This window comes from Phascolarctos cinereus, unplaced genomic scaffold (assembly GCF_003287225.1).
Source record: "Phascolarctos cinereus isolate Bilbo 61053 unplaced genomic scaffold, phaCin_HiC Scaffold_7;HRSCAF=346, whole genome shotgun sequence".
NCBI classification, from domain to species: domain Eukaryota; kingdom Metazoa; phylum Chordata; class Mammalia; order Diprotodontia; family Phascolarctidae; genus Phascolarctos; species Phascolarctos cinereus.
In genome coordinates this window covers 14381856-14400315 of record NW_027556180.1, presented here as the reverse complement: position 1 = coordinate 14400315, position 18460 = coordinate 14381856, and the positions used below count along the sequence as shown (strand labels likewise).

General features: G+C 41.8%; 1 long non-coding RNA gene across 1 annotated transcript in view; it reads right to left on the bottom strand.

The window, feature by feature from the left end:
* LOC144454776 (uncharacterized) overlaps positions 1-16147 on the bottom strand; it is a 190977-nt gene extending 174830 nt beyond the window's left edge. The window contains exon 1 of the long non-coding RNA XR_013483308.1: positions 15904-16147. This is a non-coding gene — a long non-coding RNA (uncharacterized LOC144454776). The remainder of the gene's footprint in view (positions 1-15903) is intronic.
* Between the last annotated feature and the right edge of the window lie 2313 nt (positions 16148-18460).

Sequence of the window (18460 nt, the reverse complement as noted above, 5' to 3'; positions counted from 1 at the left end):
TTCTTTCTTTCTTTTTCTGTAGAATCACTTATTAAAATTACATAGGTTTGGATTTTATAGCAACTTATAATTATATGTTGCAATTAGGCCAGGGGCAGTTCAGGTGTGGCTCATCACCTCTCTGAACATTTCTTAGTTAATTTCCCCATCATCATGGTACCTCTTCCCCCAGTCAGGAAAAAAATAATCCTTTACCATTTAAAAAGCAGAACAATTAAAGTAGACAAAAGACTTTAACAAGGAAAGCTGAAAATGGGTTTCAGCAATACTATGTTGGACTAACCTTTACGCAGTCTATTCAATTAAAATATCACTGGCCCTGCTATAACTGATAATGTCTGAGGTGCCCAGTTGTACTCACAGAGCGCAGGAAATGTTTCTGTGACTCATGATGCAGGAAGAGGTCAGAAACTTAGATGTAATGAAGGCAGCCTTCTTCCAAAATGTTATGTTATAATAACTCAGCTGTTTCAGAAGCAGAAATATCACAAAGAATAGCCCAAAGAGCGACTTCAAGCTTACAAAAGCTCAAAGGCTTGAGTGTGTGTGTGTGGGGGGGGTCAAAAGGACATTAGAAATAACCTTATTCTGTGGGAGAAAAGGTCAAGGCCACTGCCTAAGGGACGTACTTATAAACTGTTTTGGATGGAATGGGACTGTAAGTGAAGTGGGGCTTACAAAAGAGAACAGAACTTGGAAAGGGAAATGACAATGTGAGTGCCTCCTAGTTATTCACAACTGTGCCATTTTTGTCTTTCCTGCCCCACCCCTACCCCAACATTAACTTTCAGTGAATCTAACACCTTATTCCAACCACACCAAATAAACGGTGTGGGAGGGTGGAGGGGAGACACATTGTCTTGTTCCACCAGAGAAGGTTATGCACACTAATGCATACATAGAAAGTGGGGCCCTTCTATTACTTAAGTCCCCAAAGGAATTAATTCTGGGTTGAAACATTCTGTGGGTTAATCACTTCTCAAAACTATAGTTCATAAGCCCCAACTAATGGATGTCCTTTTAGCAGCTAGCTACCGGATGCAATGGATCAAAACAAAGGGTAGTTATCCAAATCATCTTTCAAATAAAATGGAAAAAAAGCTCCTTTTCCCCATGCTCACAAAAAGGGGAGGGGATATTCTCCCAAACAGGGCTACACCACCACTAATGGACATCATGCACATGATCACGTATGACAGGCCTCCACAACACATGGCACCGTGCTACTTATGGCCCACCAAAGGATTTTGGGCGCCCCATGAAAAATGTAGAGGTTGTAAAACAGGCCTGTACAACACGCTGCCCATGAGCAGCTTTGGTGGACTGTGAGCATCCCATGGACCGTATGTTGTGCAGGCCTGATGTGTGATGAGGGAAGACATTCATACATGGAGGACATTTATGATGCCTTCACATGCATGAAGGAACATAGTTGGTCAGGGAACATATATCGAAGAAAAACATTCAGGAATAAATGGAGCTCACATACAGTCATGACCAGGGAAACTCACAAACTTTACACTGAAGAGATGCTGGGAAATCCAGGAGAAGGCATTGTGTTGGTCTTCCTTCCTCTCTCTACTGGGCAACGCACCCTTACTCTCCACAATTGCTTTGGCTATGCTGGGCGTGTCCTCTGTGGGCTTTCATACAAGTATTTGGGCTTTAGCTCTTCTGGGTCATCTGCTGCCCGGAGCTCACTTTCACTGATATTTGGGAGCTAGAAAGTCCCTCCTTAACAAGGGCAAGGTGATTGTTCTTTCTAGTGCAAAGATGAAGCAATGGGTACCACACCGAATCAGCAAGTCCCAAATCTCCCAGTAAAGTTACCCAGGCCAAGGTCGTTGATTTCACTGATTATGTTTGTTTGAGGTGGTGTTGAAATCATAGGTTCTAGACAGCTGTCTAACACAACTAGATTACTTCTTATAATTCCTGTTAAATCCCTGATTTAATCTATGTCCCCCAAAACCATTCATTTCCCCTGGAATCCCATTAAGGGGGGCGTCTTGATTGGATACCAGACTCATTTTGCTCCCAAGATCCTCTTTGGCCTACAAGGGAAGTGAGGGGTATGCATAAAATCTAGGGTATAAGAACATGGGCTATATTCTTTTGTTAGTATCAGTATCTGCCAACAATTGCAATGCTGGTCCTTTTGTGCTATATTCCAGGTAGCACAGGCCTCCCTGGCCCTCTTTTGTACATTGCCTATGAAAGAATGGAAATAATACAGTAGACTTAAGATATTTCAAGTGTCTAGAAATGCATTTTCTTCCTTGATTTATTTCTCTAAACAAAACAAACAAACAAACAAACGATAATAGCCAACATCCAGTTCACTTCAACAATAGAACAAACATGTATTAAGTCCCTATTACATGCAAGGTGCTGGAGGTCCAAACACACAAATGAAATAGTGCTTCCCTCAGGAGATTGCATTCTAGTTACACAGATATGGTGCAAAAATGTACACACGATCTCATTTAAGCCTCACAAAAAAATTGGGTTGATGTCATAGATTTTTACTTGTCTCATTGAAATCGCCTCTTAAACGATCTTCCTGAATGAAGTCTTTCTATTCACCAATTCATCCAAACAAGTGCTAAATCAATGTTCAGAAAACCCCGCTCTAACCAAGTCCCTGGCCTCAGTAAGCGAACAACTCTTTATTAGGGCTAGTACCAAATATAGACTCCTCTGTCTGGCATTTTCAGCCCTTTACATCCTAGCTCCAACCTAGCCTTCCAGGGTTATTATATAAGTCTCTGCAGTCTGTATCCCTTGGTTTAACCATATTGGCCCCCTTTGCGTTCTTCACACATAACACTACATATCCTGGGGTGTATGGGGGTGTTCAAGGAAAGCTAGAACCTCTGGTGGGGGGGGGATCCCCAATCCTTTCTCAGGGCTGCTCATCCACCTTTGGTGTCCACCTGGCACTCAACTCTCATCTGAGGATTCAAGAAGCTGTAGTGTGGGCAGTGGCCACACCCCAGTAAGCCATCTCAGCAGGAAGGCTAAACCAAGTTGAGGGTAACCGAAGCCTCCCAAGCCCATTGGTAAGCTGGGGCAGGGTGGTCTACCCCAGGCATGTGAAGACTTGGCCTGATGGACTGGGGGGGAAGAAAATAACTTCCAAAGGCTATGAAGGATGCTGAAGCAGCACCGTGGAGCACTCAGAGGTTGGTCAGACATTGGAGATGCCAAAGTCATCCACTGCTTCCTAGGCCATCTCCAGTCCCAACTTCTGTCCTGCCACTGGACTTCATTGCCTCTGAAAGAGAGGGTGAAGCTGCTGACTTTGTGCATCTCTGCCTCATGTAAATGCAATTCACACATGCATCAAGACTCACCCTGTGATGTCGTTGGTCCTCAAAAATGAAAGACAAACAACATATCCTGTCTCTATGAATTTGTACAGGCTGTCTGTCCCTCATGCCTGAAATGCATTCCTTCCTACCCACTTTATTGTAAAATTTGCTTTCCCTCAAAGTTCATCTCAAAGGTTACTACTTAAAAGAGGTCTTTCCTGCTTTACCAGCTGCCAGCTCCTTCCTTTCTCCTCTTCTCTTAAAGTTACCTTGGATTTATTCGGAATATATCTATATGTATACAGGTGGTTTTCTCAAATAAAATATAAACTCCTTGAGATCTGGGCATTTCCATATTATCTTTTTATCCTCAGCACCTAGCACAGTGCCAGGTAGTAAGTAATTGCTTAATAAAAGCTTCTCGATTAATTACATTCATCAATGAGGAAAGTGAGGCATGAAATGCTTGTCTCCTCCCCACCAAGGTCATTCCATTCCTATACGGTAGAGTAAGGAATTTGTCTGATTCCCAACCCGCTGCTCACCACATTTCCTCTCTATCATAGATAGGTGGCATAGTGGATGAAGTGCTTGCCTGGGAGTCAAGAAGGTACAAGTTCAAATCCTGCCCCAGATACTTCTTAGCTGTGTGGCTCTGGGCAAGTCCCCTGACCTGTGTCCGCCTCAGGTACCTGTTCCATAGGATGAGGCGGATACTAGCACGTGTCTCAAGGGCTGCTGTGAATCTTAAGTGAGACAACAGAGTCAAAAGCTTTGAAAAACCAAATACTATAGAAATGCCAGCCAACAACAACCACAACAACAACAACAATTCGAAATCAACGGGAAAAGGTTGTTCCACCACATTTGCATCATTTCAGAATGTGAGACCTTACTTCTAATTCAGCTTTCTCAACAACATTTTTAAAGCAGGGTTAAAATAAACTAGAGATGTTGTTTAAAAAAATAAAATAAAAGGTTGATTGCATATGCCTGATTTAGGATTTCTTTTTTATCCAAAACACCACATTACTCATTTCCATGTATTAATTCTAGATGAAAGACAGGAGGCTGGAGTTGCTAAAGGTGATGGAGAAGCCATGCAGTTAGAGGTTAAAGTGCTTGTGATCAGATAATAGGAGTCCTAGAGTCTTTCACGTTTAAAGTCCTTCACAAACTGGCTGCAACCTGCCTTTCCAACTTTGTCAGATATATCATTTCTCTTCTTTCACTTTTTGGTCCAATCTGGCTTCTCCGTTGTTTCTTACATACAAGACTCCATCTACCATATTGGTAAATACAAAGCTGCTGTTGGTAAAATGAATAAAGCTTTGGACCTGGAGGCAAGAAGTTCAGAGTTCAAATTCATGCTCAGATATATACTATGACCCTGGATAAGTCACCTAACTCTATTTGCCTCAGTAAAATGTGAAATGGGGGGGCAGCTAGGTGCTGCAGTGGATAGAGCACTGGCCCTGAGGTCAGGAGGACAAGAGTTCAAATCTGGCCTCAGACCAAACACTTGACACTTAACTAGCTGTGTGACCCTGGGCAAGTCACTTAACCCCAATTGCCTAAAAAAAAAAAAAAGCGAAATGGAGGTGATAAGAGCACCTGCCTTCTGGAATTCTTGTTAGGATCAATTGAAATAAAAAATGGCCAAGTGCCTGGCCCAAAGAAGCCACTTACATCCTTTCCTTCATTCCACCTTAAATAGTCTATCATTCTGTGGATGGATGTGTACAAATTGGAGAGCTGTTGACAGGTAAACAATGATAACTTGGGCTTCCTGTGTAGGTACAAAATATTGTATATGGATTTTTCAGCGTTTTGCATAAGTTCAAGTATAAACTGAATTTCCAAGCATTTCTTCTAGCCTCTGATTCAAACATTTTTTCCTATTTAAAATTGGATGTTCTTTATAAGAATAGGATTGTAAGTAACTCTAAATGACCCAGAAGTCCTTCTTGTCAGTCTTCTTCCTTCCTGAGCTCCCTTTAGTCTTTGAACCTGTAAATCCCCCTTCAATCCTTGCTACTTTCTTCTCTTTAGGTTTTCAGGCCACTGCTCTTCCTGTCAGTGTGACTGCTCCCTTTCAGGTTCCCTTGTTGTGTCTTTATCCAGATCCTGCCTAATTGTCATTGTTTCCCCAGACCCTGTCCTGGGCCTTGTTTTCTCTCTATATACCGCTTCCCACGATGATCTCCTCAGCTCCCAAGGATTCAATTATCACCCTGTGCAGATGATTGTCAGATTTATTTTTTCTAACCTCTTTCCTGATGTCCTGTAACCTCCAACTGTCTACTAGATACCTTGAACTGTATGGCCTATAAACATCTTCAACTCAACATGTCCCAAACTGAACTCATTCCTTTTTCCCTAAACCCTCTCTTCTTCCTAATTTCCTCATTACTGTGGAAGACACCATTCTCTCAGTACCATGACTTTCAATATTGGCTTCATCCTCAACTACTCACTCAACTTCATTACGTATATTCAATGAGTTGCAAAGTCCTCTGTAAAATCTCTCGTATATTCAATGCTCTGTCCTCTGACACAACAACCATGCTGGTGCAGGTCATCGTCACCTCCTGCCTGGAAAATTGCAGTGGATTCTAGCTGACTTTCCTGCTTCAAATCTCTTTCCATTACAATCCATCCTTCAGTTATCAAAATGGTCCTCCTTTAAAGAGATCTGACCATGTCACTCCTTCTCCCTTTATTTAATAAACTCCACTGGCTCCTTATTACCTCTAGGATTAAATAAAAAGTACTCTATTTAGCTTAGAAAATCCTTTCTAATTTGGTCCTTTCTCATTTTTTCCTTTCTCCTTAAATCTCATACCCCTTCATGTACTCTGAGATGCAGTGACATTACCTCCTTGCTATCACTGGCACAGAACACTCCATCTCTTGACTCTGGACATTTTCATTGGCTGCCCCCAAGCCTGAAATTCCCTCCTTCCCCATCTCCACTTCTTCACATCCCCAACTTCCTTCAAGCCATCAGCTAAAATCCCATCTTCTGCAAGAAGCTGTTTCCAGTCCCCCTTAATGCTAATACTTTCCTTCCAAGGTTATCTCGAAATGCTCACATCCAGAAGTGTTTGCTTGCTGACTCCCCCATCTGGCTGGGAGCTCCTTGAGAGCAGGCACTGGTTTTTTGATTGTTTGTCTGTCTTTTGTTGTTGTTGTTGATGTTTTTGGTTTGTTTGTTTCTTTTGCCTTTCTTTGTATCTTCAGTGCCTGGCATATAGCAAATGCTTAGATGCTTACTGACTTGTTGCCTTCACTTTAAGGTGTCAACAATGCATGCTCCTCGTAGGCTACACGAACCGAGACAGTTTCCCTGGATGAAACGGAGCTGGAAAGCCTGTATATATAATGTCTCGGTGATTATGGTGGCTGGTGTCTAACGACTAACTTTGTTCAGATCAAGGAGGCCCTTTGCTAAGTGGCCAGAAGGGCCTCCCAAAACTCAGATGGGCAGAGATCTATGGGCAGGGGGAAGATGAACACTAAAAAAACCCCACATCCTCAAAGTCCTCAGGAAGTAAATATCAAAGTATTTTTAGACTCCTTTTGTTTAAAAACTCAAAGTGAGCTCCAGCCAATAGGAATTTTCAAAGAAATACGAACTCCATTCGATGGGATGGCTTCTCTCCTCAATTGTTCTCAGTCATTATTACCTCCTACTTTTCACATTTACCAGCTCTGTGCTATGGACAAGTTATTTAGCCCCTAGGAGTTCCCCCAGGCCACTCAGATTATAAATTGGTGCAGGGAATTTCCCCTCTATTCTCCATCTCTATCTGAATACTCTCACTTCTGTTCTGAGTACACACTCTCCTGATTTCTAAGAGTTCACCGTATCTGGTTGTCTCTAGATCTGACCACCTTGATGCCACGTCATTGCATTTTTGCATTCTGCTCCACTCGTTCTCTCTCCAGCTTGACACACAGACAGAGACAATCCATTGCCCTATGACTCCATTCACCATCCCAGGGACTTCCCAGACCAAATGGCCCTTTCCCCTCCCACTTAGATATGCTTTATTCCTTTATTAGAATCTAAATTCTTACTAGAGGAAATTGTTGCTGTTCCGTCCTTTCAGTTGTGTCCAACTCTTTGTGACCCCATTTGGGATTTTCTTGGCAAAGGTACTGGAGTGGTTTGCCATTTCTTTCTCCAGTTCATTTTACAGATGAGGAAACTGAGGCAAACAGGGTTAAGTGACTTGCCCAGGGTCACATAGTAAGTATCTGTTTTCAGATTTGAACTCAGGAGGTTGTGTCTTCCTGACATCAGGCCTGATATTCTGTCTACTACCCCACCTAGCTTCCCAGAAAAAAAAAAAGTAAGAATTTATGAAAAAAAATTCTTTATCATTCATTCATTCCTTTTGCATGAACTCCCTCTCATTGGAAATTTTCAAGCAGAGACCATACTGACATTTACCAGGCATATGTAATGGGAGTCTTTTTGAGGTAAGGGTTGGACTAGAAGGCAAGGGCTAGGTGGGACCATAGTGCATCTGGGCCTGGAAGCAGGAAGAGTCATCTTCCTGAGTTCAAGTGTGACTTTAGACACATACTAGCTGTGTGACCCTGGGCAAGTCACTTAATCTTGTTGGCCTCAGTTTCCTCATCTGCAAAATTAGTTGGATAAGGAAATGGAAAACCACTCCAGTACCTTTGCCAAGAAAACCTCAAATGGGGGCAGCTAGGTGGCGCAGAGGTTAGAGCACTGGCCCTGAAGTCAGGAGGACCTGAGTTCAAATCTGGCCTCAGACACATAACACTTACTAGCTGTGTGACCCTGGGCAAGTCACTTAACCCCATTGCCTAGCCAAAATAAAAAAATGGAAAGGCTGAACAAGTTGTGGTATATGAATGTAATGGAATGGTATTGTTCTGTAAGAAATGATGAGCATGTGGATTTCAGAAAAACCTGGAAAGACTTACATGAGATGATGCTGAGTGAAGTAAACAGAACCAGGAGAAAATTGTACACAGTAACAGCAACATTTTGCAATGACCGACTTTGATAGACTTAGCTCTTCTCAATAATATGCTGATTAAACAGTTCCAAAAGACTCATGATGGAAAATGCTATCCACATCCAGAGAAAGAACTATGGAATCTGAATGCAGATCAAAGCATACTCTTTTTTTTCTTTTTTTTTCCTTCTTGTGTCTTTCTCCTTTTGTTCTGATTCTTTTTTTATAACATGACAAATGTGGAAATATGTTTAATGTGATCGTACATGTATAGCCTCTATCAGATCACAAGATGTCTTGAGGAGGGGGGAGAAGACAGAGGGGGAAAATCAGAACTCAAACCTTATAAAAGTGAATGTTGAAAACCAAAAATAAATCAATAATAGACAACCAGATAGATAAATGAACAAACAAATGAATAAAACCCGAATGAGGTCACAATGAGTCAGATATGACTGAAAAATGACCGAATGGACCAGAAAGACTGAAGGGTCTGCAATCCCTTCTAATTTTCAAATTCCATGATTCTGTGACTGCATACAATTCTTTTTTCTACTATACCACATTATCTCTTAATTTAGGGTATCCCCAAATGAGGCCACAAAGAATCTGATGCTACTGAAAACAACTGAACACCAATAAACCCAGGTCCACTCATTTTACCCTGGGTGTGATGTACAAAGCAGAACATTAATCTTCCCAGCCTAAAGTCTGATCCCAGGCTCTCAGGCCCAGATCTTTAAATCTTTACTTGATCTGAGTCAGTTCACTAAATCTAAAATCTTCACTTACGATTTTTTAACAGCCCCCCTGACAATGTCTCACACATATGAAGAGAAGTGAGGCATAGCCATCTTCCCAGTGAGTATGAATACCATCATTGATAACATATTGAAGCAGACTATTTAAACTTGAAAAGAGCTCCACATAGATTTCAAATTAATAAGATTCTAAAATGTGTCCCTTTCCCAAAGAGTTTCCATCTGAATCAGCTGAAACTAAACCTCCTACTTCAACAGGATTTGAATATTGGAGGTATCACCAAAGAGGTGATATTTGAGCTCTGAATTTTTTTAGGGGAGGGAGTGGTCTTAGACCTGTGATTTCATTGTGTGGGGAAGTCTGTCCAGTGAAGCAGACTGTACATACTTGCAGTTTTCAAGTGAAAAGTTAAGGGACCAAAGTCTAGTCAGATGGACAGTATGTGTCAGAAACAGGACTTGAACCCGGTCCTTGACTCCAAGCTAGCCTCCCATCCATTACACCATGCTGCTCCTCTTCAGGACTGCTTTAAGGCAGTAATAACAACAATAACTCCTTTTCTCATTGAATAGAAGACAGGACATATTTAAGAGAGGAAGGAAGCAAGCATTATTAAGGTCTCACTGTGCACTGGGTATTGGTAGAAGAAAAAGAATGATGGTTCCTGCGTTCAAGAAGCTCGTCTTTGCACAAAGAGAGCTGAAAAGCAGTGGATGGGGGTGGGGGATGGAGAAAACAGAAGTAAGGAGCAGGTGCTGGGGGGACTGGAGGCCAATCTGGGCCCCTCTACAAAGTGGAGATCCTGGAAGGAACTCCCCAGTGGAAGAAGGGGGCAGGCCTCGTGGAGGGATATTGCAGGCGGAGAGGGTGCAGGGGTGCTCAAATGTGCCAGGACAAGGAGGCTCTAGAACTTGAACAGAATTCCAGGATAAGAGAGCAATAGGGGCATGGCTTTGATGTCCAAATGGTCATGTACAGGGTCAGGGAGTCTTGCATGTCATACCCTGGGAAGTCAGGACAACTCTCTTCTCTTGTGCGCCTCATCTTTCTGTTGGAATTCTGAATTAGAGAGCCAACCTGGGGAATAACTTGTAGTTTTATAGCACGTTAAAGTTTGAAAAATGCTTTTCTAGTGTAGTATTTATGGGCTGTGAGGGTCTTTATCCCCATTCCCACTTCCATCGGCAAGTCAGGTTTAGAACAACATTACATTGTTTTCTGTACTATAGTATGTCAACGCAGTTTTCCTGGCAGAGGTACTGCAGTGGTTTGCCATTTCTTCTCCAGTGGATTAAGGCAAACAGAGGTTAAGTGACTTACCCAGGGTCACACAGCTAGTAAATATCTCAGGCTGGATTTGAACTTGGGTCCTCCTGACTCTAAGCCCAGCACTCTATCTACGAAGCCATCTAACTGCCTCTAGCACAATATTAGATAAGGTCCTTATTGCACCTCCCACTCTCATTGGGAAGTCAGGTCCCCAGGCATGCTAGCTATCAATTGGCTGTTTCCTACCCCTCACTTTCATAACCAAAGCAAGATTACATCTCCCCCTCCAAGGTTCTAGGGGGTTAACTCTGAATGGTTAAGTTATCTTCCTAATCTGTCATCTAGAGACTCTGTTCTAGTATGTTCTCTCTAATATCAATGAGATATTAATTATTTAATTGCCTATTGTAGATAGTACCTTCTCTATAATAATCATTGTTCCAGTAATTATTTGGCTAGTTAACTTCAATTAGTAAACATTAACAGTAGAGACATTTGCTAAAAAAATAAAGCAGGAACGATAAGTATTAACATATCTCCCTCCAGCTGGGGACACACTCTCCCCTCTGCTCTCTCAGTCCCCTGGAGAGTGTGTTCAAACTTAAAATGGTTGCTATGAAGCATCCCTTTCCTGCCCCCCACATGTATCAAATATGTTTCTGGATGTGGCTTACCTTTCAGAAACCAGAACCTTGTGTTTCTCTATTGCCGGACTGGGTAAAGTAGGTCACTCGGGATTATGTTCCTTATCGTTCTCGGGTGCCTACAGATTCTACTATGGTCTCTTCTGGACTTCTACTACTCATGTTTTGAATTTCCCAAGGTCTCCTCCTTCACTTCAGAGCAGGACAGAAGAAATGCAGAAAGGCAAAGGAACCACGGACATCGTGTTTATTGGCGATGTGTCGGCCTGGGTGGAGAGGTAGGCCCCCGACACTATTACTTCTACTTATCACCCTACCTGAAGCCATCTACTTGTCACTGCTTCCTAATTTGTATGCAGTCAGGGAATACAGAAGCTGGGGTTGCACCTTGGAGGTTGGTCTTCTGTGTGCACTTCCAGTTTTGTGTCATCAACCAATCAAAAAACCATACAATTAATTAGGAAGAGTCATGTAATGCGTGCCCATCGTCCAAAGGGATAACATCCGACACATCATGCTTGAGCGTCAGACAGTATATACTTATAAGGACTGGACTGTCATTGGTCATTTCTCCACTGCCCATCCAACCTATACATGGGGGGGGGGTTCCTGCCTGGGAGTGAAGAAGCTACTGGGGATGGGGAAACTAATGAAGGTAGGGGAGCTGGGTGGGCATAGGGGAGCCAGGTGATGGGGGAGAAGAATCTAGATGGGTGTCTTCATAGTTGTGCCAAATCTCATCATGGAAACTCCCTATACTAGTGCAAATTAGCACCTCCTCTAAAACTTACAGTCTTGGAGAATTGCCTCTGGCACAGAGAGATCAAGGAACTTCCCTAGGGTCACACTGCAAATATGAAGGGGGATTTTGAACCCAGGTCTTCCTGATTCCAATGTAATTTTTCTACCCATTACCCCTTGACATTTCTTTGGACAGGTTTTATCCCTATTTTATAAATGATGAAACTGAGGCATCAAAAGTGACTTGCCTTTGATCACATAGACAATAAGTAGCTGAAGGCAGATGGCAACCCGTGTCTCCCATCATTCAATCCACTGCCCCACCTGCCCTCTCAGTAACTGGCTTGGATCTCCCTTTGTAAAGTTTGCTATGTACTTCATCATATATTATCCTCACAGAGGTGGGCATTCAAGGGACACTTAATCTCATTTTTCAGATAAGGAAACTAAGGCTCCCAATATTTCACTAGCCTTCAGTTGTCCTTTTTTTATTTTTTTTTGGCCATCCTAAAGCTTCATCACATGCTTCTGCTACCACAGCTTACTTCTTAAAGGAGCTGCCCTGTTTTCTCCTCCAAATATTTAAAAAGACCATTTGAGGAGAAGGCTTTTGAGTACAGTGATGCAGTGGTTTCTTTACAGATTTTGTTGGAAATAATTAGGAGTTTTGTGGTTCTTCTGTAGTCTTATCATCCCCTTTAAGAAATCAGCCAGTTTGCAGGCTCAGGGTTTGCCTCTGCACCCACTGTTTACATCTTTTCTTACATAGGGGTAGTCTGCTTGTCACCTTAATTGGGACAGTGTGTTCATGTAGATGATTCTTGGCAGCAGTTTGTGGGCTGCTGGTTTCAAAAGATTTGTTTCGGGGAAAAGAAAATATATTGTCAAAATGGAGGCTTAATTGATCTGCACAGCAATGGAATAAATAGCATTTTACAAATAATAAATCTGAGGAAATCCTTTATCAGTTGTATCCAAAGTACACAACACATTTTCTTTGATAGGAAACACAATAAAAAATCATTAAGCAGCTGTAGACAGCATCAGTCAGTAGTTTTGGAGTCTCAGTATCAGTCAGTGTTGACAGTGCAGAAGGGCAGGACGTGGCAAAGCACAAAGAATATCTGGGATTGGATAACATCCTCTTTCAGAGTTCAACAGATTTAGAAGCATTATGATTTGTTCTTCTAATATAAATTGCTTCTATGCTTCAAAGAATCCATGATCTGAGTAATGGGGATATTGTCTCGACCAGTATAAATCATGGCCCCTCCATGGGGCTCTTATCCACATCTTTCTCCAGATCCTCCATAGATTGTCCATACAATGTGCTCAAGACTTTCTAGCAATGAGGCTTATTTCATTTTTTAAACTAGATAGACAGACAGTCAGATAGATAGATAGATAGATAGATAGAGAGATACACACTTATGTCTGTCTGTCTCTCTTTCTCTCTCTCTCTCTCTCTCTCTCTCTCTCTCTCTCTCTCTCTCTCAATTTTCTTCATTTTTGAATGTGTCTCTCCTATCTCTCTCTGCCAGAGAGCTAGGCCTTATAACAAAGAATAAAAAAGATAGGAAAAGTTCAGCAAAACCAATCAACATTATCCAAAAAAAAAAATCTGATGAAACATGTTCCCCTACCTCCCCCAAAAAGCAGTAGCTGGTGACATCTCATTCCCTATGACTGTGTTAACATTACTTGCATAGCAGTGTAAGGCAGCTGGGTAGCATAGTAGATAAAGCTCCAAGCCTGAAGTCAAGAAGAACTGGATTTAAATCTTGCACCAGAAATTTACTAGCTGTGTAACCCTGGACAAGTCACTTAACCCTGTTTGCCTCAATTTCCTCACATGTAAAATGAGCTGGAGAAGGAAATGGTGAACCACTCCGGCATCTTCACCAAGAAAACCCAAAAAGGGTGTAAAGCCCACATTCCAAAATTGTGGTGAGATTACTTGGACCTAGACTAGAACCCTGGTATTTAAAAGTATCATTTAAATGACATTCAACCCCTGCCATTGCAGGTTGATACCAAGATCAAAGCACAACTGTGAAACCTTAGGGAAGAAAAGAGAACAGTATATCTCTGGAAAAGTCTGGGATCTTATCAATACCAAACGATAACATGAATTTCAATAAAGAAGCAAGCGAACACAGACTAAATCAAGGTTAGAGATGCAGCTACATGTGGCCCTCTAGGTCCTCAAGTGCAGCCCTTCGACTGAATCTGAACTTCACAGGACAAATCCTCCTAATAAAAAGATTTGTTCCATAAAACTTGGACTCAGCCAAAAAGCTGCACCCAAGGACCTAAAGGCACATGTGGCCTCTAGGTCCTAGGTTCCCCATCCCTGGAATAAATTCTTCTACTCTGATGATTTCTCTAAGTGAAAATGGGCTGTTTTTAGTATGAATAAGGAATCTGGTACTGCCATTTTGCTTGTAATCTATCAAAATACGGAGGATTCATGCTTGCCTTTGGACTAGATGACCTAAGGAGTCTCTTAGAACTCGAAGTTTCTATGGTCCTAATGATCATCAGTGGATAATGTGTCTCCATGGTGAGGAGCTCTTCGTAAATTCAGTTTGGGAGAGAACGTGTAAAACATTCCATGTGAATTATGAACCGCATTTTCATAAGGATGAGAAAAAGAAACATGTTGACTTGGTTGCCAATGTCAACATAATCCACAAAGGCTGTTTTGCTTCAAGAAAAATGAGAAGATTATTGTAATGAGAAGAATCTGCAACTAATGACAACACTGGGTGCTCTCCATTAACTTCACCTGCCCCTACTCTCTGGGGTTATTCCCTCTCATCCTCCCTCATCTGTTCAACATCTTTTCTTGTCAAAAATGAATGCAAGAGCATTTCAGGTCTGTGATTATGGGCTGTGGGATCTGTGAACTAGATTTTCTAATAGGAAAAAATAAACACTGGTGCCCCTGCTCCATAGGCTATTGCAAGCATACAACTTGTTTTTTCTTGCTCTACCCTCCCTAACTCAGTGGTCCCATTATACTTAATGACCAGCTTTCACAAGTTAGCTTACTCACTTCAGATGTATGTGTGTGTGTATGTACATATACACATACATATATTCATAAAATACACACACACACACATATGCATATGCATATATTTGCAACAAACCTACCACACTTTTATATCACTCAACAGACATTTATAGAATTCCTGCTGTTTGCTAGATACTATGCTAACTGCTGGGAATTCAAGTAGAATAAATCAAACAACCTCTTCTGGCAAGGAACTGCATCCTAACCACAGGGATGTCAATCTGTATATCCAGTGTACGTACAAAAAGACGATTGAACATAAAGCAGTGTGATGCGGAGGGGACTAGCCTTTGAAGGGAATCAGGAAAAGCTGCATGTAGAAGGTGGCACTTGAGCTGTGACTTGAAGGAAGAGTGATGTGCTGTGAGGCAGAGGCGAGTCGGGAGCTCATTCCAGGTATGGGGTGGGGGTGATTAAGGCGAAGGCACAGAGATGGGTGCTGTGTGAGGAACGTGAAGGAAGCTGAATAGGGCTGGATCATAAAATGGAGGAGGGGAATAAGAGACAATAAAGCTGGAAAGATAAGTTAGGGCAACTTTGTGAAGAGAATTTAAAAGTAAAACACAGGAATTTGTATTTTATTCTAGAGGCAATAGAAAGCTGCTAGAATTTATGGAGTAGCAAATAGGTTCCAAAAGACTCACAATGAGCCCATTAAAAAGTCAAGACAGCTTTCTTTAACTCTCTAGTGAGCCACCACCTCCCCTAGGGACATTCAAATCTTCCAGACTAATATTACTACCCTGTAATTGAATCCCATGCCCCTAAACTCCAACAAGGGAAAGTGTCTAGTATTAACAGAAAATCATAGAATCTACTTCTTCGGGTAAACCTTCCCTCCCTTGAAGACCTATGCATTCTACTTATGTAGAATCCTACCTGGGAATCTTTCCCTTAAATGAGAAAGAAATTGTGGATTTCAATCAAGCAATTCATTCTAGTGCTGACCCCCACCTCCCATGGGAACTTACATAGCTATCAAACTTTCCGAAGCACAGAATTCTATCTGTCACACCAGTATTTTTATGCACAAATTATCATAGTTTTATCCCAGATTATCAGATTTTCAATTACAGAATACATTTCCTACTCACATCCATTTCTCAGAATCTTTAGTTTTCTTTGAGTTTTCTCAAGCACCATTTCCTTTGTAAAGTCTTCCCTGATGCCATAAATTATTATTCTCTCTCTTCTCAAATATTCCTGTATTTACTTATTTTCTTACATGTTGTTCCCCAGCAGAGTGTAATCTTTTTCAGTCTTTGGGTGCTTTTCAGTTTTGTCTTTTTATCCCCAGCCCTTAAAAGAATGGCTTGTTTTAAACAGGAAGCTTCTTCTACCAACGGATATCTGCAATTGAGCTATAACAGGTCTTTAAAAATAGCCTGAGGTACTGAGAGGTGAACCCAATCAATACATCACTAAACATTTCTTAAGTGCCTACTGTGTTCCAGGCACTGTGCTGAGCACTGGGGATATGAAAAAAAGGCAAAAGACAGACACTGCCCTCAAGGTGTTTATAATCTAATGGGGGAGACAACATGCAAAGAAACTAAATTCAGGATAAATAAGAAACAATTTAAAAAGGGAAGGCACTGGAATGAAGAGGGGTTGAGAAAGGCTTCCTTTAAAAGATCGGATTTTTACTTTGAACCCAGACAAAGCCAGGGAGATCAGCAGTTAGAGCCGAGGAGAGAGCGTGTTCGAGGCATGGGCGACAGGCAGAGAGAATGCCCGTCTCAGAAGATGGAGTGACTTCTTGTGGAACCGGCAGGAGGTGAAGTGCCACTGGATTGAAGAGCACATAGAGGGGAGGAGGGGGTAAGAAGACTGGGAGGTTAGGAAGAGTTTTGAATGACTGAATCTTGCAGTTGTTGGAGGCAATTTGGGAGCCACTGGAGTTCAATGAGTGATGTGATTATCTCTGTGCTTTAGGAAAATCACTTGGGTGATTTGGCCATTTGGCTGAATGGAGGATGGATTGGTTTTGAGAGAGACTTCAGGCAGACAAACCCACCATCAGGCTACTGTAATAGTCCTGGTGATGAGGGCATATATTATAGTGGCTGGCAGTATCAGAGGAGAGAAACGGACGTATTTGGGAGATGTTACAAAGGTGAAATCAGCAGACTTGGGTAACAGTTTGGATACAAGGGTGTCAGATAGTGAGGAGTTGAGAAGGAGCCCTAGGTTGCGAGCCCAAAGGGCTGGGAGGGTGACATTCACCATTCACAGCCATAGTGAAGGTGGGGAGGGGGCAGGGAGGGTTTATAAGGTGACTTGCCCAATATCGCACAGCCCCACGTATCAGAGGAGGGATTTTAACCCAGTTGCTCCCGATTCTGAGATAAACTCTCTGTCTAACCCAACATCCTACTTCTCTTAACTTGTATATATTAGGTGATAAATAAGTCCTTATTCAATATTTGTGTCAGAACCTTCTCATTCTATCAGAACCTTAGATCATTGCTTCTTCACTAGGCTTCCTACTTCACACACACCCTATGGATTTCAACACTCTGAAGCAGGCCTGCATAATCTGCAGCTGCAGGCCCCTTGCAGCAAGCCAAAGATTTCCTGTATATACAAAGAATGCTTTCCTCTACACTTTTTGCAGGCTGCCTGAAATCCTTTGACCTGCTGCCTGCAGCACAACGGCCCTAAGCCACCCACTGATTCAAAGTTGTGAAGGCCTGCTCTAAAGATACATTTTTTTGTGTGAATAAGGTCTTATGCTCCTCTGGATCCTGATTCAAACCACACCTCTTTCTACCTGTGCCAATCAACACCATATATGGGCTACCAGCTTCACAACTGCCATGTTGAATATGACCTTAACAATGTGCCAATTAATAAGGAAAATACAAAAGGGCGTCATGCACAATGTTTACCCTTGATGAGCTTAGTCTTTTACTCCTGGACCATGAAATCTTTACCTAAGTGCCACTGAGCAGTGTAGACAATAGACACCTTTTGAGTAGGTTAATAACTTCCTTATTAAGGAAACTTCACTACAATATAATTTAGCTTGTATAATGGTTACTGCCATAGGTCAATTCAAGAGCTGGTTCAAATCTTGATTTTGATGAAGTCAAAGGACTTTGAGCTGTAAGAAACACCTTTAAGATGAGCTAGCCCAAACCTTTCATTTGGAAAAGCAGTCTATTCACGTGTTTTTGTTTTCTGGTTCTCAAGAATTTAGTATTTAGTCAATGAAGATCAGGAGAAAGTTAAAAATCAGAAAATGAAAAATGTCATCATTGGATGAGGGAATTTCCACATCAAAAGTTCCCAAAGAGGTTAGAATTAGAGCTACACTCCCTTTCCCCAATAAACGCAGGGAGAAATAGATAGGGAGATAGACAAAAGAAAGAAAAAGGAAGTGGATTAATGGATTTATCAATTGAGAGCTGACACCATGACATTGTTCTATGTATCACTTTGGCAGATAAGAATCCAATGGTTTTATTAAAGAATTATATTATTTCCAGAAATTCAGCTCGTTTTCATAATCCAGGTAGTATTACAGCCAGAGCACCTGGAGAAGTAAATATTTAACTTCAGTTTGAATTTGCAGCTCACCTCACTGAAGATTTCAGCTCACTTGTGTAAAATACCCTCAATTCCTGCTTGTTCTTTTTCAGGATTAAA